This window comes from Mirounga angustirostris, unplaced genomic scaffold (assembly GCF_029215605.1).
Source record: "Mirounga angustirostris isolate CCGP_5_RB_7025 unplaced genomic scaffold, mMirAng1.0.hap1 SCAF_3, whole genome shotgun sequence".
NCBI lineage: Eukaryota > Metazoa > Chordata > Mammalia > Carnivora > Phocidae > Mirounga > Mirounga angustirostris.
In genome coordinates, this window is record NW_026991711.1 from 28,136,491 (window position 1) to 28,159,101 (window position 22,611).

Consider the following 22,611-nt stretch of genomic DNA (forward strand, 5'->3'; position numbering starts at 1 on the left):
ACAAGGAAAATCTGAGAAACGGTCACAGCCTAGAGAAGCCTAAGGAGACATGATGACTAAATGTAATGTGGTATTCTAGATGGAATGCTGGAACAGAGAGAGGACATTAGGTGAAAATTCAGGAAATCTGAATAAATCATGGATTTCAATGAAAAGGTACCAGTACTGGTACATCTATGGTGATGAATGCACCATACTAACGTAAGATGGTAATAATAGGCACCCAGCTAGCTTTTGCCGGGCATTAGACCCCCCACGCACCTCTCAAAGCTGCTTGGCATATTGTAGGTACTCAATATTTGCAGAATGAATGAAACCAGGTCCAAGGGTATTTAGAACTGGTGTGTCTAAACATATAGGTTCAAACATTCAATCCTAGGTCAGAAAGGATGCTAAAAATATTTAAGGTATCAAAATAAGAAAGTAAGATCCCAGAGCCTATTTCAATTGGTAAATTGTTAATTCTGATGGTGGTGTTAAACATGGTCATTTAAGAACAACGCACAAACTAGAGCAAAGTTACAAATATGACCTGGAACTCACATTACAAAGGAGGGGAATAGAAGAGTCAATGAATCCTAAGATACAGACAAGCAATGTCGTGTCACATTAAAAGTCAGCATAATCAGTGTGTGCTCACAGAAACACCTTTGTAGCCCACACGTTATCTCTTCACTCCTGTGGCTTCTTGGCTTTATTCAAAATCCTGTGTACAGTTTGAGATTCCCTACAGAGAGAAGACAAAATAATAAAATGATTAAAGAACAGACCATAGCCCTATGAGGAAAAGTTTAAAAGTTGAGGAAGTTTAGCCAGAAAAGGGAAGAGCTAATAAGCGACTTGATAATAATTAATATATACCAAGTTTTTGTAAGAAGAGAACTGAGCACTTCTGTGGTTGACAGAAAACCAGACAAGAGAAAAATGAGCTTAAATTGCCATTAGGCTTTACCATCAGAAATGTCCTCTTATAACCTGGATAGATTTACAATTAGAATGGTCAACCATCTGGTCAACATGGCCTACAAGAAAGAAGGGTGGCCCTCAGGAAAATCTTTTATATCCTTGTCAATCTATGATTCTATTATCTGACATTCTGCACATAAATGAAATGATGGCTACAGTGCTTTCTTCCATCACCAACCAGACCACAAAAACCACACAGGTTTTTGTGTGGGCAAAAACCACATCTGTTTTGTTCACATCTCTCCTTAGCACCTAACTTTAGTGCCTGGCACCTGGTGCTCAATAAATACTTGCCAAGCAAACAAGTTAATAAGTAAATCAACCTTGAACCATGAGAAAGATGACCAATTATATTCTGCATTTTTAGACTTCAGAGAATATGAAGTAGAAGAACAAGAACAAAAGAATGCTGCTATCATTGACCTCTATTCAAGTATCTGAAAGAACTTAGATAGATATTCTAAAGAAAAGCCTAGAGAAAGGCATCAACGCAGTGCCTGACACATTATAGGCTCTGTGGCAAATGGATGTTCCAAAGATGGCCACATTTAACGTGATCCATCCCCAGGTTCTTCTTACCAAGTAAGACTGACACGCCTCCACTGGGGTCTGTTTCCTTTTCTTGAATCTAGGCATGCCTTGTGACTGTCCCAAAAGTTGCAAAAATGATGCTGTGTAACTTCTGAGGCTGTCATATAAGGAAATATATGGCTCCTGCGCACCCTCCCCCCCCCCGTCTCTCGTAGGATGCTTACCCATGAAGCCCAGCCACCATACTGGGAAGAAGCCCAGTCCACATGGAGAAGCCAGACGTGGTGACACCAACATCAAGCACTAGACGTGTGAGTGAATGAGCCTTCAGATGATTCCAGTCCCCAGCCTTCGAGTCATCAACCTGTGGTGCCCGTCAACATGGAGCCCTCTTTCCTGTGCTAAGCCCTGAATTTCTGATCCAGCAAAATTGTAAATGGTAATATATAATTAGTATTGTTTTAAAACACTAAGTTTGAGGTAATTTACTACACAGCAATAGATAATTAATACAAGTAGTTACTAAATTTAGCTTAATTGGTTTAATTGATAGGAATATCCCCAGTTCAGCTGTGCAAATTTCCTGACTACCTACTCCTATATGTCTGGCACAGTGTCAGACCCTAGGAACATACACAGTTAATGGCCCCTCCCTTCCACTAGCTTCCTGTAAGGGGATGAAACACAAAGTAAAAAGTTCATTTCAGAATAATATGATTTACCTCATTTATTATACTAGTAGGTCCTTCCTGGCTGAAATTGGTATCCTAAATCAGGAAGCAACTCCCCTGTGCCCAAAGGCGCCTATTTACTTGAATTGATGGGCATGTGGTCTCCAGGCTTTTCTAGTGAGGTGGGGGGAAGGACAGGACATATAGTTAAAGAAGAATGCAGAGGTGACATTTTGAGTGCACTGAGGCTCCTGAGGAGAAAGGGAGGGTTACAGAATGGAGGCTGGTATCTGTTACACAGCCCAGGCCCAATTCCGAGTCCCTCTGAGGGAGGAGGACATTGAGAAGTGGACAGAGTTAAGTAACTGAAAGATCTTTCAAGACCCTCAGCACAGGCAGGGCTGTATCAAGGGCCGAGTGGCAAAGGCACAGTCTACAAGACTTCAGGTATCATGTTACCATGTTGGTGACTTGTCACTGAATTAATACAAAGTCTAGGCGTTGTTTTTGTTTTTTTTTTATTGTGGTAAGACATAACATAAAATTTACCGTTTTAGGGGCACCTGGATGTCTCTGTTGGTTAAGCATCTGACTCTTGCTCTCAGCTCAGCTCTTGATCTCAGGGTGGTGAGTTCAAACCCCACATTGGGCTTCATGCTGGGCGTGAAGCCTACTTAAAAAAAAAAAGAAGAAAAATTTACCATTTTAGCCATTTTTAAGTGTACAGCTCAATGGCTTTAAGTACATTCACAATTAAGTACAATCACATTTAAGTACATTCACTGCGTACCCATTACACGGTAACTGCCCATCCCCACTCCCTCAGCCCTGGGAACTGCTATTCTACTTTCTGCCTCTACAAAACAGGACAGTTCTAGGTGTTGGTTTTCAAACTCGGGAGCTTCCAGGTGAAATCTGAAACTGGCCTGGTACAGGGAGGGGAAGGAGAGATGGAAGGAAGCGGCAGACCCTTCCAGACGGCTAGGCGGCAGTTTTCAATAAGCGAGGGAGCTTACTTAGGAGTCTTGCCTACAGCAGCCAGAAGAGCAGCCGGGCTCCGCACCCGCCTACCAGAATCTGAAAGGTTTACAGAGCCCTTAACGGGGTTCAGCCTCGTTCGCCATCTAGAAGATCTAAACACCACATTGTGCTCTCAAGGCTGTGCCCTCGAAAACTGCCCCCACCTTGGGACTTGTGGGCAAAAGGTACATTCCAAGCACAGGGGAGGGGTGGGCAACCTGTGATGGCCCAATCCAGCTCGGGGGCAAGCCACGGTCGCGTCCTCTCCCTGACCTCCGCGTCCTCCAACACTGCAGCCCTCCCCACCATCTCTCCCAGTCTTACACACCCCTCGGAGCCCGCAGCAAGGGGTTTTCTTTGCATGGGGGTGGCTCCTTTGGTAGCTCTCTGGCTGCACTGGAGGCAGATACACCAGTAACAATTTAGGATGTGCAGGAGAAAACACAGACTAAGATCATGATTCCCAAAGTAAGTAATAATCTTTTCCATGAAGAGCCCCAGGATCTGAACTTTGATTTATTAAGTCCCCTAGGCTGGGGATTAGATCCCTCGGGGCATTTACTTGTGTCCTCGTGTAATTTAATAAAGATGATACATTAGTATGTATGAACACACCATATTCTGTTTGGATAATGGCAGAGGTTTCTCCTTGCGAGGCAGAATGTGATAATGACTTGGACATTGTGGGGGACGGTTTTTCTCATTAGACACATTTCAGTGTTCAGTAAAGACTGGTTTTGCCGACTATCATTTAGGGCTTCTTGGGTGAATTTAATAAGGGCTTCTAGGTGTGGTATAATGTCCTCCACGGAGGGGACAAAGACAGCGGGCAAATGATCATACCAGTGGCAAACCGAACGTGTCCATCTGGCTTTGAGAAGAGGGAGGTTGGCGATTTTTGTCACCACGGTGTGGAATCCCCCCTGTGTTCAGGGACACCCCAGGGTGCAGCAGCTCAGTCACCCAGGTGGAAGCAGGGTCAAACATTTAAGCACTGCAATCACTGGGTCCCCACAAGCAGTCCGTGCTGACCCAGTTGCTGTCGTTCAACGTGACAGAATGATCACACAGTTCTAGCGGCCTTCATCCCAAATTTCTGGTACAATTGGGTTGCTTCTGTTTTGAGTGATTTTTCTGTTCCCAACCCAGGGGTGCCCGGGTGCTCAAATGTCCAGGGTGAGCCCCAAGAACCCGGATCTGAGCATAGCCACCCATGGCTCTGATGGCGGTATTTTCCAGACCCTTCCAGTCAGGCATTTGCTAGGCTGCCAGAAAAAAGATATCCATGCCCAGTGTTAACGGATAGTGGGTCCCACAGGCCAGTTTCCTGGATCAGTGTCGCAAATACATCCAGAAGTGGGATTGCACTAGATGTTTGATCACTTGGATCAATTTTCAGAGTTTCCCTCAATTCCTCTGCATCTCCAACCTCTGTTCAAGGTCTCCCAGCAAAACCCCATCCTGGGATCCAGGATCAGTCCTCACTACAGGTGGCTGCACTGCTGGGACAGATCTCACAATCATGAAGACTGGCTGGATTACCCATGTCAGTACATCTCTAGCCTCAGCAGGCCCATAACACTCTCTATGAATTCTTCCATTGTCCTAGAACTCCATGGCCCACCATTTCAGTGGCTACTTTAAACCTTCACCGCATCCCCCAAGCCCCCAAAGCTTCCTGAGCTCTCTCCTCTCCCTTCGCCTCTTACATCCAGGTTCCACAACCTCCATCATTCACATGGCACCTTCATGACTTCTGCCCTAATCATTGACTCTGGGACTATCACTGAATGTTTTTCTTTAAGTCATTAAAATGTCTAATTACATCCAGAAGGTCTCAGCTGTGCTATGTGAGATATTTTTTCTATAACACAACTATTAAAAATGTTCATCCACATACCACTTAAGATGATTACCATATGGAAGTATACTATAATTCGGAAAACTGTGCTCTGTAAATGAGAAGATTAAAGGCACCTGCTCAAGCTCACCAAGCTCTCTTGCAACCATGCCCCAGAGAGTCCACCACCTGGAATCTTCACTCTATCACCCATTGTCCTACTAGGAAACTCGATCCAGCAGGAATCTCCTCTCTACCCTATCCTGACCTCTTCCAGCTCTTCTGGCTCCCCTGTCTCATACTAGGACTTCATCACCGGCCCCTGCTGGAGTCTCTAGGCTCTTCTTCCATTACACACTACCTCGGACTTTGTGCTCAGCAACACTCACCTGCTTGTGCTTTAACATCTATTGTCTTCTCTCACCTTCTCACCATTGCTCAGGATCTTTCCTCTGTCTAGAATTCTTTTTCTCTACCTCCTCTCTCCATTAAAAAAAAAAAAAAAAGAACTATGGACCTTAGAGAGGAGATTTTATTTCTCTTTATGATCTCCAATTTTAAATGGATACAGCATATGTAATTTTGCTCAATTTTACCACAATCCCTCATTCCCAGCTACTGCTTTTTATGAAACTCTATTATAAATTTGTTTATATTATTTCCATTCTTGCTTCAAAATGCCTTGTGGATTTATAAAATTGGTAATAACACTATTAAGTCCAAAAGCTCAGTTCTGAGTAAAAGTAAAAGAAATGTGTAAAAAATGTCTTTTGCCACAATATAGAGTCCCTCTCAGCAGATATATATTTACAGGTTAACACAAATCAGATATTTAAATCATATCTTGCTGCTAAATAAAGTCCTAACTTCATCAAGAGATGGAAAACAATATAAATATTTTAGAAAGTTTATTATACTTAATATAATGATCTTTTGATTATCGGTTAATAATTACAGAATTACTGTAATACAATGCTTTTAATTTGCTCAAATTATTTGGCCAGTGTAATCTGTCCTAGAAGACGTCGAATGGATGAATCCTGTCATCAAAGTTCTTGTTCAAGACAATATTTGTCAAAAAAAGAAGCGAAAATCTAAACTCAAAGCTGATTTTTAAAATAATTTGACAAGTTTATAAGGAAAGATACTCCTTTATAAAAACCTAAGCGTCTTAAATATCGTATGAAATTCTTTCCTAAGCTTTCTTTTTCCTAAGTCACAAAGAACAGGAAATTTAGTCTAGCACCTCAGCAAATCTAATAGAATGCCAGCAACTTTCTATTACAACATTAAAGCCCCAGAAAGTATAGGGTCTTTCTTTCCTCTCCTAGACTCCAGTTTCCACTGTATCCTAGATGATCGTTGTTGAAATCAGCCGCCTGTACAAATATTAATTTTAATGTTGTTCGTAGTTATTCTTGAAAACTGCTAAGCTAGTAGTTTGTTAGGAAATAACATTTTATACTTTAAGATTCTCAATCTAATAATGCCTTATATTTTTCTGTTTTTTCTTACATCATTTGTTTATCTTTTGCTTATCTTACCTCATTTCATCTGCACCATAATCCTATGAGGTCAGTAGGGTTGTGTGCCAAGTGCCCCTTTCCTCTTGTTCCACTTCTTTCTGAGAGCGTGTTGCCTTAGCGTGCACTTTGGGAGGCCATATGCTTCAGGGGAAGCTGGATAGGGCCCCATCTTGTTAGCCTCGGCTGTGATAATTATATTGCTCTCGCCAGTGATTGGTTCAAGAATGGCAAAGAGATGTAAGGGAAGTTTCTGAGGGGCCTCAGAGAGGTTTTAAAACACACCTGGGGGGAACCTCTCTCTTTTCCTGCCTCTGAATGTTGTAATCACAGAGGAAGAAAGTGAGCCCGTGAGAGGTTGTTGGGCCCAAGACCCACATGTTAAGGGGAGTGAATGGGAGGGAATAAATAGCAGGGAAAAATACTTAATGACCAGTGGACAATATAAATAAGATAAATATATATAAAACGTACATGAAGGTGTACAATAATAACAGGCTGGCATAGATCCTTAATGACACAACCAAAACTACAAAGCAATAACACACCTTAACAAAAGAGGAACGAATGCCAGAAAAATTTTAAAAACCAAGAGATGAACCACAGCCACATACATTGCTATGGATGAATCTCAGCATGGATAAAAGCCATCTGCAGAGAATCCACATAGGATGGTTGCATTTACATAATATTCAAAACCATGCAAAACTAAAAAACAGCTCTTTGTTATAAAGATGAAGAAAAGCTATAAAGAAAAGCAAGAGGATGATAAATACAAGTTCAGAAGTTCCCTTGTGGTGCAGGTAGGACAGGATCGAGGAGGGTCTACATTATCCTGTTCTCAAGCTGGGAGTTGGGAGATGGGTGTTCATGTGTTCATGTTACTGTTGTTCTTTATGCATTACAGGTTATAGATATTCCTGCATAGTATTCAATATGTAATTTAAAAAAAAAAAAACTATTTACAAAGAAAAGGGAATGTTGTCAAGTAACCAGTTAGGACACTTGCAAATACCAGAATATTTTTATTTTTTATTTACTTATTTATTTATTAGAGAGCGAACGAGAAACAGCATGAGAGGGGAGAGGGTCAGAGGGAGAAGCAAGCTCCCCGCTGAGCCGGGAGCCTGATGCGGGACTCGATCCAGGGACTCCAGGATCATGACCTGAGCCGAAGGCAGCCGCTTAACCAACTGAGCCACCCAGGCGCCCCAGAATATTTTTATTTAGAGAACAGAGTTACTTTGACTCTGTGAGAAGGGTAAGGCCTCCTACTTTATTCTGAGGTTGTGGGATCAGATCCTGGGTCAAGGCAACTCAGAGTTTTTTTGCTCATGTCTGGACACGTGAGGTGAATAGGCTTCTAGTGTGAGGTTCCATGTTTGCGTAGAAGTCAGACTGTGTTTGCTGTTGTAGCTGCACATGTCAGAGGCTAAAATACCTTCTACCATCATTATTTTTGTCTCCCCTGTTGTCTTTGGGTTTCCCTAGACACCCCTTCTTACTTCAGATCTGAGGCTTACGGTCCTTTCTGTTGTAATCCCTGGTTATTCTACAGGAGCGCAGGTTACGTGGCGGTGACATGTGGGGAGAGGGGAAGGGTTCCATTCTTCTTGTGATCAGCTTTCAATCTGTGAGTGAGTGTGTGCCGCTGGGATGTAATCTTCACAAGCGCTTCTCCACTTCTTTCCTGCCCAGTGAAGCAGGAAGGCTGGAGGGGGCAGGAGCTGGGGATTTCTCCTCTCCCACACAGAAGGCTAGAGGAAGGTACAGTTTGGGTGTTTCCTTGCCCCTAGGTCAGGTGGGCTCTGGTAAATTATTTCTCTAGAATGCTCTGGGCAGATTTCAAAATCACCCCACCACGCCCTGACACCAGAAACACGGGATTTTTCTCTGATCCTCACCCGAGGAACTTGGTGGGGGCACTGGGAGGTAAAATTAACAAAAGCAGGGCAGACCCCTAAGACGGAGCCCCCTGGAGATTTTAACTCTCTAGCTCATCTATGCTGAGCCTCCAGCAACTCATCAGTTAGTTGAAGCTTTTCTACCTTGGTCTTGCCTTCTGCTCCCATTAAACTATGATTTTCTGTATTCACCTGTCTCTTCAGTCCTTGAGGCAACATCTTACCTGGTAACCTCCATCATCTGAGAGATCTAAGTGCAGTTTCCGATTTTCAGTTTGGTCAGCTTTTTCTTGTTGTAAGGACAAGAGGGATATGTAAGCTCTTTCCATGTCTGACAGGAAATGGGTAGCTCACAATTCACTCTGCAGACTTCTGAATTTTATAAATAAAACTTTATAAGTAAGACATTAACAGTTTCTCCCCTTCTACCTAAGTAGTACACTTATAGTCTCCAAAGGAAAAGGGAAGGGAGGCAACATCGAAAGTAATGGGACAGGTTGGGATGAGAGGTTTCCTCCAGTGGGCAAGGCATTGGGCCACCGGTCACCGATGGGTCACTCAGTGGGACGGAGCAGGGAATCAAAGAGCAGACCTGCGCAGAATGATGTGCTGGGCAGTAAGTGCTCTTCAATACTCGGTATTAATTTTTTTTAAATAGCATTTTTACAGAATTGACAGAAATAAGCCATAAAAGAGTACTTAATTTCACTTTCAAGCAGCCCTAATATTTTCTTATAAGGAAGCACATTAGCAGATACAAATATTCTCTAGAACAGGTTTAAAATGCCGTCAAGAACAGTTTCTCTGAAACACAAAGACAGGTTTGGGAAATCCTCTTATCAAACAATGTACACTTTAAGACAAGAAATATTTTTAGAGACAGGTTTTTCATAATGATAAAGTGTCCCATCCGCTCTGAGCACCATAACAATTATAATACTGTATGTCCAAAGTGATCTAGCTTCAAAATGCAAACAAACAAAAAATTGGCAGAATTATTGAAGCCAAGCCGCAGTGGGGCCACAGGCTGGTTTAAATTTTTGAGAGAAATACAGCACCATATATCAGACAATTCACAAACGACTCATTCAAATTAGTTTCACAACTTCAACATGAGATCACACTCTATTTGTTTCCATAACACCATATTTTGTGAAGCTGAGTTGTCAGTGATTGCTGTGATTAAAAAAAAAGAAAAAAAAAAGGCAAGCACGACTTGAAAACATCACTTTGGAACAGGAAACAAGGATGGTGGTGTCTAATCTGATTTCAAAGTTCGAGAAGTCCTGTAGTCCCCAGCAGGTGCACACATGCTAGTGTAAGTAATTGTGGTTATCTAAGAACAACTTAGATAAAAACACAAAACTATTTTTTTTCTCTTAAAAAAAAAAAAAACCCTCCAGGGACCAGGGGTAAGTTTTACTGGGGTGGCTCAACCACCTCTGGGGGCTGATTTAAGAAAGAACATTTTGTATAGTGTGTATGTGTGTTTTTGTATGTTTAAAGGAAGATGGGTATTCAGTCAGGGAAAAAGAGGCCAGCGTCCCAGGCAAGACCTTCTGATTTCACCCAGGACATTGTAGTAGGGCCTTGTTGCTGAAATAGTTTCTAGTAAATTTACAGATAAGTAGGAGTTAAGACTCTTTTGGTTTTATAGACCAGAAACCGATCTAGTTAACTTAGGCAAAACTGATGGATTTTAGACAAGCTAATGAGATCCAAGATTTGCTGAAAACCAAGCTTTCAGGGCCCACTCAGGGCTGCTCTGGGAACCCACCACATGAGTTTACAGTGTCTCAGTGACCAAAAACTCCTAGCCCCTGTTTTTAAGTTCTGATTTTTCTGGAACAGAACATCTGATTGGCCTAGCCCAGTCAGTTGTGCACCTTTGGACAAGTTAGCTATGTCCACAGGACTGTAGAAACACAATTGCCAGAATAGCACCTCCATGACCAAAGTGGAAAGCTCTTCTCAAGGAACCAGATACAGAATCAGCTTAATAGGGACCCAGTATTTGGGATACACATTTTTCCGCAAAGGGAGAAAAAGCACAGTTCTAACCTATTGGCTCCTCTGAATCAAAGTCCTCATTTAAACTTAGTTTTATGTTACAATATTTTTTTTCTCCACACAGGAAACTACTGTAACAGTTATAACATTTATGTCATAAGAACACTGTAGGAACTGAGCGGGATCCCCTTCCAAAGGCATTAAATCTTGACGGAATGAATTTATAAAATGAAAATCTCCCTCCAAAGGTTGATACTTAACCTTTTATATGCGAGTATTTTTTTTAATTTTTTTTTTAAGATTTTATTTATTTATTTGACAGAGAAATAGCGAGAGAGGGAACACAAGCAGGGGGAGTGAGAGAGGGAGGAGCAGGCTTCCCACAGAGCAGGGAGCCCGATGTGGGGCTCGATCCCAGGACCCTGGGATCATGACCTGAGCTGAAGACAGACGCTTAACGACTGAGCCACCCAGGTGCCCCTATATGTGAGTATTTTAAGATACTTCATTTTATTTGGATGTGTGAGGTTCTGATATAAATTTTTGACTAGGCTTTATACTAATGACTATGCATTAAATCTCATAGCCTGCAAGTTCAGGTAGTCAGAAAATACTGATTTTTCTGTAACTCAGCTTATTTTCTTTCTCGAGCCCTCATTTCATAGAGGACTTTAATAAATGAATGCTAGTCAAGCAGAATTTCCTTGGCCAACTCAGAGTGCTTTTCCCATCCCCTTTCTATTTCTCCAAGACTGCAGCAAAGATACAGAAAGATCTCTAACGTCCAGGCAGAGGGAGCAGGGGCCAGAGGGCCTCAGGGCCCTGTTGTCATCTGCCCGAGGGGGCAGTTCCTGCTGGTCCTCACGCTCCCTGACCTCTAGTGTGGGGCATCTACAGTCCACACCCCATGGCCATAGTCCCATCTGGTCCACAGTCTAAACCCCTTGGCAGTTCCCGTGCATGACTCTTGTCTTAACTGAGGGGTTGCACAGGGGCAGTGACCCACTATGCCTGTTCCTGTGCCCATCTTAGGGACAGGGTGAGGCTGTAGATGCTCTCCTTGCCACTTGGCCTACACATCACGACCCGCACCACAACGTAGGAGAAATCTGGAAACTCGCCCCTCTCCTAGTTCCCACCAAGGAAACAAAGCAGAGTCGCAATGCCCTCCTGGATCCTCAAGCGCGTGCGTGGAGTCCTCCATTCACTCATATCATCCCCTAATCGTGGCTCTCCTCGTCTACTCTATTCTGCCCCCAGGCGGCGATATCTTTGTCTAGTCTTGGTAGGTGGGCTACCTGGGTCTGTGAAAAGCTTGCTCCACCTCCTGTTTGTGGAATGGTATTATACTTTAGTTCTTCAGCGTCCTGCTTTCGCCACTAATTTTCTTACAACTCAAAAAGCTTTTTCTTTTCAACTGCTATTCCTGCCATGAATGTCAAATGTGTACTTGGGAACATGAAACTGAACAGTGACTTTTTTTTAGTCAAGCCCCTTACTTGTTGGTCCTTGCATTGCTCTTCTAAGAGCCATACACTGAGAAGTGTTAGCATTACCGTCCTTGCTGCCTGGCTGAGGAGCACCTGGTAGCGGTCACAGGAGAGACCCAAAAAGGAAGCATAGATCAATATTTTAGGCTATTAGCTCATTGCACTAAAACATTTTGCAATTATTTTTGACGTTTGATTTCAAAATAAGTATGACATTAAAAATGTAAGACATTTGGGGCACCTGGGTGGCTCAGTTGGTTAAGCATCTAACTCTTGGTTTCGGCTCAGGTCATGATCTCAGGGTCATGAGATCGGGTCCCGCGTTGGGCTCCATACTGGGCGTGGAGCCTGCTTGGGATTCTCTCTTTCCTCTCCCTCTGCCCTCCCCACCTCTAAAAAAAAATTAGACATTTTCCCCAACCTTCCATGAATGTGTGAAGTAGAACTTTTATGAATGATGTATCAATAAACAGCAAACCTATTCATGAAAACCCTGATCCATTTTTATTTTTAGTTTAATTTTAGTTTAAAGATAATGACGTTAAATTAAAATGTTTCTTAAATATATTTCCAGTGGGATAAATATGCCCAAGGAAAACGCAAAGTCCCAGTTTGAGCTGTCCAATCTGCCCTGCCTGTATGGATGTAGGTCAGCACGGCAAGGATACCGTGGACATCCGCCATGACCTTGGTTCTTGCCACTGAAGGAGCAGTTGCAGTTTGTTTTTGGAACTGAACATTCTGACTTGTGTGGGACCAGCCCCACGCAGGCTGCCTGCCTCCGGTGCTTCACCGAAGTCTGATCCATCCCTCCACACCATTCCTTTGCCTACCAGGTTCCCTTCCTTTATTCGGGTTTCCTGAGCCAGGTGACCTAAGTCAGCTCAGCAGTTAGTCCCTCCTTCTATAAAAACCTGGGGGAAAGAATAGCATCTATAACTTGTCAACTCATCTCTGCTCGTGGCCCTGCCAAATTTGGGGATGTACTTCACTTATGTGCTAAATGCCAACTCATGGTTGAGCCATCCTCGGGCCTCCTTTACTCGTTAGTCTTCTCACATTCTGTCTGTCAAGTAAGACTTTTTGCTGGAAACATAACACAGAAGGCAGCACAGAAATATGACTCAACCTACTGTGACAGTCACCTTGACCATGAGAGTCCCTGGAGCTTATGACCAAGAGCCATGATCAGAGTGCTCATCCTCTTGGCCACTATTGAAAGCACTGACATCATATTCCATACAGTTTAGAGGCCATGATTTGCCATTGCTGGACAATGATCATATTCATTATTTTACTATTATATTATTCACTAATATAATATTACTAGATGATCATTATTTTATGTATTAGTTTATTATATCTAAAGGTGTAATGAACCTCTTTATAAAGTATTTTTTATTTGCTGAAGTCTTTCTGTGTGAGAAATTCCCATAAATGAGATTATTAAAACTATCACAAACATTAATTATGACAATTGCATAAAAATAGATGTTAGGGTAAAACATTGTGAAGAAAAAAGAGAACACAGTTTGCCTGGAAAATAGCAACAACTGCATGGGGTCAAGACCTGGAAGAAATGAGCCAGAATGAAATTGTATCAAGATAATGAGATTAGAAATGATTTCTTTTCCTAAAATTTACAATGTTAACTTTTGCTGGAAATTTTTTTAAAAGACCACTGAAATATTCTGATTTTAGGGACACGTGAGTTTTTCATTGAAAAAATATTTATCCTTATTGTTTAGAGAGTACCTGAAAAAAGAATGTCGTTTCTTCAGAGCATTATAGTTTTTCAAGGACATAATCAAACTGGTATTGTTTGCATTGTTTGCTGGTGTTTCAGTGTTGGAAAAGTATCTAACGAACAATAACAATAATAAAAACAGCCTCAAGGTACCCTGTTTGTATTGTACTGCTCTTACAAATATGCGCATTTGAAGACTTGTAATAATGGCTGATCTACTAATTAAACATAACTGAATAAAATGTTTTCATATCTTAGTCTTCATTCATTCAGATTTAAATTGAATTCACATTTTGTGTGTACATTCCAGAGGAAAGACAGAATAAACGATAAGAAGGAAATCATACTGAGGGTTAACCTTCGTTTGGACAAGTAAATAAAACATTTTCTCTATTTGTAAAATTGTCTTAAAAGATGGCTAATAGCATTAAGGCATTCTAGTTGCTTATTTTATTTTTTTTAAGATCTTATTTATTTATTTGAGAGAGAGAGGGCATGAGTTGGGGGAGGGGGAGAGGAAGAGGGAGAAGCTGACTCCCCGCAGAGCAGGGAGCCCGATGCGGGACTCGATCCCAGGACCCTGGGATCATGACCTGAGCCAAAGGCAGGCACTTAACCGACTGAGCCACCCAGGTGCCCCTCTAGTTCCTTACTTTAAGTCAAAAAATAAAAGATTCCAATCCTTTCTTCCTTTTGTTCCCAGGTATCATTATAAGTCACTTTATTCTTCAACAATGAGGAGGTTCTAGCATTTATTAAGAAACTTCTTGTTTGGGCCGCCTGGGTGGCTCACTTGTTAAGCGTCTGCCTTCAGCTCAGGTCATGATCCCAGAGTCCTGGGATCGAGCCCTGCATCGAGCTCCTTGCTCGGCAGGAAGCCTGCTTCTCCCTCTCCCACTCCCCCTGCTTGTGTTCCCTCTCTCGCTGTGTCCCTCTCTGTCAAATAAATAAATAAAATCTTTAAAAAAAATTAAAAATTAAAAAAAAACTTCTTGTTTTATGTCTAAAAACTTCCACATAGGCTAAAGCAGATACTATTTTTTTATCAAAGTGCCTAACACGTCATCCCTTTTTAAATCCTTTTTTTTTCTTTTCCCATTTTAGTGAGATGTAACTGACAACATCGTATTAGCTGTAGGTGTACAACATGATGAGTTGACATCATTTCATTCTGAAATCACAGTACAAAAATGCTATAGACTACTATTGTAAATATTGGTTTTTCCCCCCCTTTGGCTGATAAGTGCACTCTGTGTGATGTGTGGGATTCCTGCCTTGGTAAGGCTCAGAGGGGGAAATACAAGAAAAGGGAATTTACAAGAAAAAAAGCGTAGGAGTCCTCCATCAACTTGCATTTGCCAATCCGGAAGGGAGTTTTGCAAATAGGGCGCTCATTAAAAGTTTATATGGTAAATTCAGGAAGGCTGAACCTGAGGAGAGCAAGACTGAAGATTTTATAGAGAGAGCATTCTGGGTGGGCATAAGCATTGGGCAAACCCCAAAGTTTACATAAACCATTTCTCTGATACTCATCTAGCCACTCAATAAGCATTCAGTTATTACTTACTAAGTCAGCACATCTGATCTTTCTTCCCCCCTTCTTCTCAGGCATTAAAAGAAGACAAAGTTGGTTATACAATTAAACAGGTCATTCATTCCTCATACCCTTTTTACAAATATATGAGTGCTAAAGACTGCCAGACCTAGGGGATGGAAGTGGTGTAAAATAAATTATTTAAAGAATTAGCAGTATTTTTCTTCACTTAAGAATGTCATCTTTTCCATTTTTCGAAAAGTGTTCCAAATTCATGCAGAAATCTGGGGAATAATCAGCAACAATAAACACGAGAGATGGAAATTTTTAAGATTTTTTAAAGCATTTTTAATTTTTACTGACTTGGGCAACTAAATGACGATCTACTTATTTAGGAAAACATAAAATACTGCTCCAGTAAAAGCAAAACTATATGCCTACCTCCAAGAATCTTCCTAGCTTTGTTTTCCAGATATTTCCAGAAAAAGGTCCCAGTGTATAGATCCTACTGTATATCTTGATGCTTTAGTCTTATAATTCAAGACCACTGTTTTCTGGTTCTTGAGATAATCTTGTTCCTTTAATTCCATTCTTCTTTCAAGCTCTCATCCCAAGGGCTCTATCTTTCAAATGTGCAGCCGGCACCAAGCACAGGACGTAATGGTTATAAGGTTTACCTGCTTCTATCTATTAGCATTCTTGAAAATACATTGAAATAAACAATCGAGGACTGTAATCACTTGGATTTCTCTCCAATCTAAGTTACTCATAAGATTAAATACTTAAACAGTCACATGAGCATTTCTTGACATTTTTTTCCCTGGTTTAGATTTTAGTAAATGTATGATTGAAATCCTTGTTACGATGAATGATTTTCGAATGAAACCTGGACATTTCGTATTAAGTTATGGGACTCTGGATCTTATTGAAACCTCTGTTGTAGATGACTTTCTCTGGCCAGCGAAGAGAGTGGCTGCTTCATTATTTCCACGCAGAATAGAAAGTCCAGGTCCCTGCTCAGCCCACACTGACACCCAAGGAGGGGCCTCCTTCCCATTACTGCTGAGGAAAGAAGGGTGTTCCAGCTCCACACATGGTAACACCGAGGTGGCTTTGTTACCACTGGACGTCAAAAGCCTTGCCTCCCACTAGGCTTCCTCTGACCCCCAAGTGCAAGCTCCTTCCTTGGCCTTCTCAGCCCAGTGGAGGGTGAAGTGCCTTGTTTCAGCCTGCCGAGTGTTGAAGTCTAGACTCCCCACTTTGTTGGTTGAGGTTGGACGAGAACATGGGTTTTTTTCCTGTGGTGTTGGCTGCAGCAGAATAGCTGTTGTCCAAAAGTTTTCTGTCTTGTTAGGTTGCCCCTTTCCTGGTCCTGTGGGTAGAGAGATCAGAGTTCTGCTGGGGCCCTTTTGTGTCTGTGCCCTTTGGTATTTTCAGGTTGCTGGCATCCTGGGCCCCATGTCTGCCATATATGAGGCAAAAGAAAACTCAGGGAACTCACCCCAGTGTTGTTTCTGAGGTCCTGAGGTCCCTAGAAGAAAGGTCTCTCCACCTTTTTTCTTAGGTCTGTTTTACATAATGTTTGGGGTTTTTAGTTGTACTCAGTGGGAGGAACAGACAAAGTGTGTCTACTCCATCTTCCTAGTAGCAGGGGGCCTCAGATAAAATCTTCTCACCAGTCTTACTTCACCGAGAACAAAATCTGGAAAAGCTGTACCATTATGACAGGACTACAATTTTCACTCAAACTCCATTTATGTTTAAGTCTGAAAATTTAGCTTTCAAATCAGTTCTAAGTAAATATATGAAAGGTTATCCTAGGCTGGGGGATCCTCCAGCCTGGTCATATTTCTAGGGGTGTGCAGTGTACTAAGGATGCCAATAATTGTCTTCCTGTTTCTGTGCAAGTATCTGCTTCAGATGAAAGCAGGTATGACCCTGCCCTTCCCCAGTGCCAAACGGTGCTATGGGTGAGTACCACATAAGGACACAGTCCAGGGTACCTGGGAAAGAGGCATATGAAGTTTTATCTCCTAGGAGTTTGAGGTTGGGACACAGACTTCATAAGCTAGCTTCTGTGAAGTTCAAGGTCAGGTCAAGTCAAGGGCTGAGGCAGGCATGTACAGACAACTATTACGCACTAGGCACAAGAAGGATAAACTTAAGAAATCAATCTATAGAAAGAAAAACAATAATCGAGCAGACACACAGGGAGAAGGAGATAAGAAGCCAAGGGGTCCCAGAGAAGACTTGTGTGAATGTGATTCTGACTTGGCTCCTGCTTGCTATTCAGTGCCTGGTTCCAGGTCCTTTTGCATATAAGCTGCTTTTCCTGCACTTAGGTTTCCTGAGTCCCCATATCCCTCTACCCTAATAGCTTTCTTGAGTAGGTTTCAGAGCTCGGGCGTCTATGTGTGGAGCTTGGATGAGCTTGGGCCTTCGGTCCCACTGCTGTAACTCTCTATATGGAGCAGGTTTCCTACCACAGCTCCAGAGAGTCACTCTGCAGCCTAATTATCCACACAACACGGGCTCCCCTCCTACGCATTTGCCTTCTTGTCTATGGCCGTGCGACCCTGAAGGCCCCCGATCTCATCTACACGTTTGCCTTCTTTCTTTCCACTCTCCCTCCTAGCTTTCCTGCCGTGTTCCTTTGCTCATTTTCTCTTCTGTTCTTCAACATAATTACCAAAATTTCAGAAATAGAACACAGTTGGTGGGATATACAAAGAACAAAAGGAGCTGCAACTGGCCAAGAGTTGCCAACAGGCCATCAAAGAAGACAAGTTAAAGCCAGAAATAACCAACGCACATGGGAAAAAAACCCAAGCATTTTCTAAAAGAAGTCCCAACAGCCATGGAAGTTCAAACGAGATAGATACCAGCTCAGATTTCTTTTTGCTACATCATGTGACTGCCCACAAGAAGGACTGTTAGAATATGTCTGGCATCAATAAACAACTGAAAATGGGCACTGCGGAAGATACTGACTATTGGGAATCCTAAATCCAAATGACTGTGCAGAAATCATACAACCAAGAAAACAGTTAACTTATTGGAGGGGACGATAGCTTATTTTTAAGAGGATAAATCTAATATTTTCTGAGCTTTCTATATACAATCCCAGTGATGTCTGTTCAATCTTGCAAAAAGCAAAATCCTCTTTTTTTGTACTGAATATTCCATTGTCTGATACTACAGTTTATTTATTCATTCACCTACTGAAGTACATCTTGGTTACTTTCAAGTGTTAGCAATTATGAATAAAGCTGCTATAAATATCCGTGTGCAGGTTTTTGTGTGGACATAAGTTTCCAGCTTCTTTAGGTAAATACCAAGGAGTGCCATTGCTGGATCCTGGAATAGAGGATATTTAGCTTTGTAAGAAACTGCCAAACTGTCTTCCAAGGTGACTGTACCATTTTGCATTCTAACCAACAATGAATGAGAATTTCTGTTGTTCCACAGCCTTATCAGAATTTGGTGATATCAGTGTTCCAGATTTTGACTATGCTAATAGGTTTGTAGTGGTATTTCATTATTGTTTTCATTTGAGTTTCCCTGATGACATAGGATGTGGAATACCTTTTCATATGCTTATTTGCCATCTGTATATCTTCCTTGGTGAGATGTCAATCTCCCTTCGGCCCTTTATTTATTTAGCCCATATTTTTTATTCAGGTTGTTTGCTTTCCTATTGTTGAATTTTAAGCGTTCTTTATATATTTTGGATTATAGTCCTTTATCAGATATGTCTCTTGCAAATATGTTATCCCACTCCGTGACTTGTCTTCTCATTCTCTGGTCTTTCACAGAGAAGTTTTTAGTTTTCATGAAGTTCAGCTCATCAATTACTTATTTCATGGATTTGGTGTTGTGTTTTAAAAGAGTCATTACAATAGATACCTGAGGTCATCCAGGTTTTCTCCCATATTACCTTCTAAGATTTTTACAGTTTTGCATTTTACATTTAGGTCTATCATCCATTTGAGTTAATTTTTGTGAAGGGTGTAAGGTCTGTGTCTAGATTCTTTTTTTTTTGCATGTGGATGACCAGTTATTCCAACACCACTTGTTGAAAAGACTACCTTTGCTCCTTTGTCAGAGATAAGTTGACGGTATTTATTTAGGTCTATTTCTGGGCTCTTGATTCTGTTCCATTGATCTATTTGTCTCTTCTTTCACCAAGACCACACTGATTTGATTTCTGTAGCTTTGTAATAAGTCATGAAGTCAGGTCATGTCAATTCTCCAACTTTGTTCTTCTCCTTCAATATTGTATTGGCTATTCTGAGTGTTTTGCCTCTCCATATAAACTTTAGAATCAGACTGTTGACATCCACAAAATAACTTGCTGGGATTTTGATTGGGATTGCATTGAATCTATAGATCAAATTGGGAAGAACTGACATCTTGACAATATTGAGTTTTTTTATCCATGAATATAGACTTTCTCTCCATTTATTTAGTTCTTTAATTTTATTCATCAGTTTTGTAATTTTCTTCATAGATCTTGTGTGTATTTTGTTTGATTTATACCTAACTATTTAATTTGGGGGAGGTGCTAATGTAAATGGTATTGTGTTTTTAATTTCAAATTCCACTTGTTCATTGCTGATATGAGGGAAAGCAATTGATTTTTTTATATTAACCTTACATCTTTAACCTTGCTATAATTGTTTATTAGTTCCAGGAATTTGTCTATTCATCTCAACTGTGAAAAAAAAGACAGTTTCATTTCCTTCTTCCCAATCTGTATACCTTTTATTTCCTTTTCTTGCATGATTACATTAGCATGGACTTTGTTGAAAGAGGTGGTAAAAGGGGAAATTCTTGCTTTGTACCTGGTCTTGGTGGGAAAATTTGGAGTTTCTCACCATTAAGGATGATGTTAGCTCTAGGTTTTTGGAGACAGTCTTTATCAAGTTGAGGAAGTACCCCTCTATTCCTAGTTTACTGAGTGTTACGAATGGATGATGAATTTTGACAAATGTTTTGTCTTCGTCTATTGATATGCTTATGTGATTCTTCATTTTTAATTTGTTGATGTAATGGATTACATTAAGTGATTTTTTAATGTTGAACCAAACTTGCATACCTGGTGATAAATCCTACTTTTTAGGCACTGTTGGATTTGATTTGCTAATATTTTGTTGAGGATTTTTGTGTCTATGGTCATGGAAGATACTCATCTGTGGTTTTCTTTTCTTGTGATGTCTTTGGTATTAGGGTAATGCTGGCCTCATAAAATGAGTTAGGAAGTATTCCTTCGGCTTCTATCTTCTGAAAGAAATTGTAGAGAATTGGTATAATTTCTTCCTTAAATGTTTGGTAGAATTCACCAGTGAACCCACCTGGCTTGGTGCTTTTTGTTTTGGGAAGTTATTAATTATTGATTTATTTAATAGATATTTCTTCTTGTGTGAGTTTTGGCAAATTGTGTTTTTCAAGGAATTGGTCTATTTTATGTAGGTTATCAAATTTGGGGATATAGAGCTATTCATTGCATTACTTTATTATCTAATGTCCTTGGGATTTGTAATGATGCTTCTCCTTCCTTTCTGATATTAGTAATTTGTGTCCTCTCTCTTTTTTTCTTAGCCTGGCTATAGGCTTATCAATTTTATTTATCTTTTCAAAGAACTAGCTTTTGGTTTCATTGTTTCTCTCGATTGATATCCTTTTCCCAATATCATTAATTTCTTCTCTAATTCTTATTATTTCTTCTATTTACTTTGGGTTTAATTCACTCTTTTTAGTTTTATAAGGTGGAAACTTAAAATATTGATTTTAGCTCTTTCTTCTTTTCTAATATGTGTATTGTCATAAATTTCCCTCTAAGCACTGCTTTCAATACAAATTTTGAAAAGTTGTGTTTTCATTTTCATTTAGTCCTAAATATTTTAAACCTTCTCTTGGGATTTCTTATTTGACCCACGTGTTTAGAAGTATGTTGTTTAAACTTCACAAATTTTAGGACTTTCCAGTTATCTTTCTGTTACTGGTATCTATTTAGTTCCATTGTGATCTGAGAGCAGACATGGTGTGATTTCTATTCTTTCAAATTGTTAAGGTGTACCTTGTGGCCCAGAACGTGGTCTATCTTGGTGAATGGTCCATGTGAACTTGAGAATAATGTGTATTGTGTTGTTGTTGGATGAAGTAGTCTATAGGTGTCAATTATGTCCAATTGATCAACGGTGTTGAGTTCAATATGTCCTTACTGATTTTGTCTGCTGGATCTGTCCAAAAATCCTCCTCTAAAAGACTTCATAAGCAGGGCACTTGTTATGATGAGCACTGGGTGTTATATAAGTGATGAATCACTAAGTTCTACTCCAGAAACCAATATTACACCATATGTTAACTAGAATTTAAATAAAAATCTGAAAAATAAAATAAAATATGCAGCAAATAAATGACTTCAAATATAAGAATTCAGATAGTCTTGCACTTAAGTCTTGTATATTAAAGACGGCTAATCAGACATCTAGTCAACAGCTAGTCTAATGTGATGTATATTGTGAGTTTCTGACAATCCCAATAAAGCACTTCTCTTTCCCACCTGGGTTATATATATGTAAGCTATAAAACAAAAGAGTGGAACATGGAGAATTAAAATATTAACTTTATTGCTGATAAAACTAGACTGGAGGGCATAGTTTAATTAAATGAACTCTAGAATTAGGCAAATGTACCTTACCCAGGTCGTGTTAAACTTCCTTCCCTGGGCAGGGGCAGAGCAGAGCTTGCCCTGAAGAACAGAGCACAGCTGGAACTCCTGTGAGCTGCTAGCTCCCCAGAGGAAGAAGAGAAGCTGAGCAGAACATACCTAGGTATTTACATTTCAAATTTACCTATCAAATAAATTACTCCCCAGAGGAAGAGCTAATAAAGAGAGAGGTCAGGAGTTACACTAATTACATTTCGTCTACATGGAAGAAACATCAAAAGTGGTGGAGGAACGTCCCCCCATCTTCCCACAGTACATTAAATCTTTAAAAAACCAAAAAAAACCTCTAGTTCACAAATTGTAAAATATTAGCATTATTAGAAACATTTTCCTAGAATTTGAGGACCCAGAGATTTGCCAAATATAAACAAATGGCTGAAGTTAATACACAGAATGGAGCTCACATTACAAGTAATATCTCTTTCAGAATTTTTTATATTTGGCTTTTACTCTTGACTTCAGACAATGACAAACTAGGTTTATGTTAGCAAAGAAATGGTAAAATGGGGAGGAGGGGAAAAAGGGAAAAAGGGCAGGAAGTAAGGGAGGTAGAAACAAAGAGGAGAGAGGGGCAGAGGTAATCACTGTTAACAAGTAAGTGTAAACAGCCCCGGACTTTGTTCTCTACATCTCTTCTGCGTT

General features: G+C 40.6%; 1 long non-coding RNA gene across 4 annotated transcripts in view; it reads right to left on the reverse strand.

Annotated features, from left to right (window-relative positions):
• Nucleotides 1–434: 434 nt before the first annotated feature.
• LOC135363825 (uncharacterized) overlaps nt 435–22,611 on the reverse strand; it is a 30,280-nt gene continuing 8,103 nt past the window's right edge. For 2 of the 4 annotated variants that reach the window (XR_010409960.1, XR_010409961.1), the window contains exons 3-4: nt 2,718–2,838; nt 435–727 (exon numbers count right to left, since the gene is read on the reverse strand). This is a non-coding gene — a long non-coding RNA (uncharacterized LOC135363825). Of the gene's footprint in view, nt 728–2,717; nt 2,842–22,611 lie in introns of all 4 variants that reach the window. The other 2 variants (XR_010409958.1, XR_010409959.1) reach the window with 1 other exon arrangement.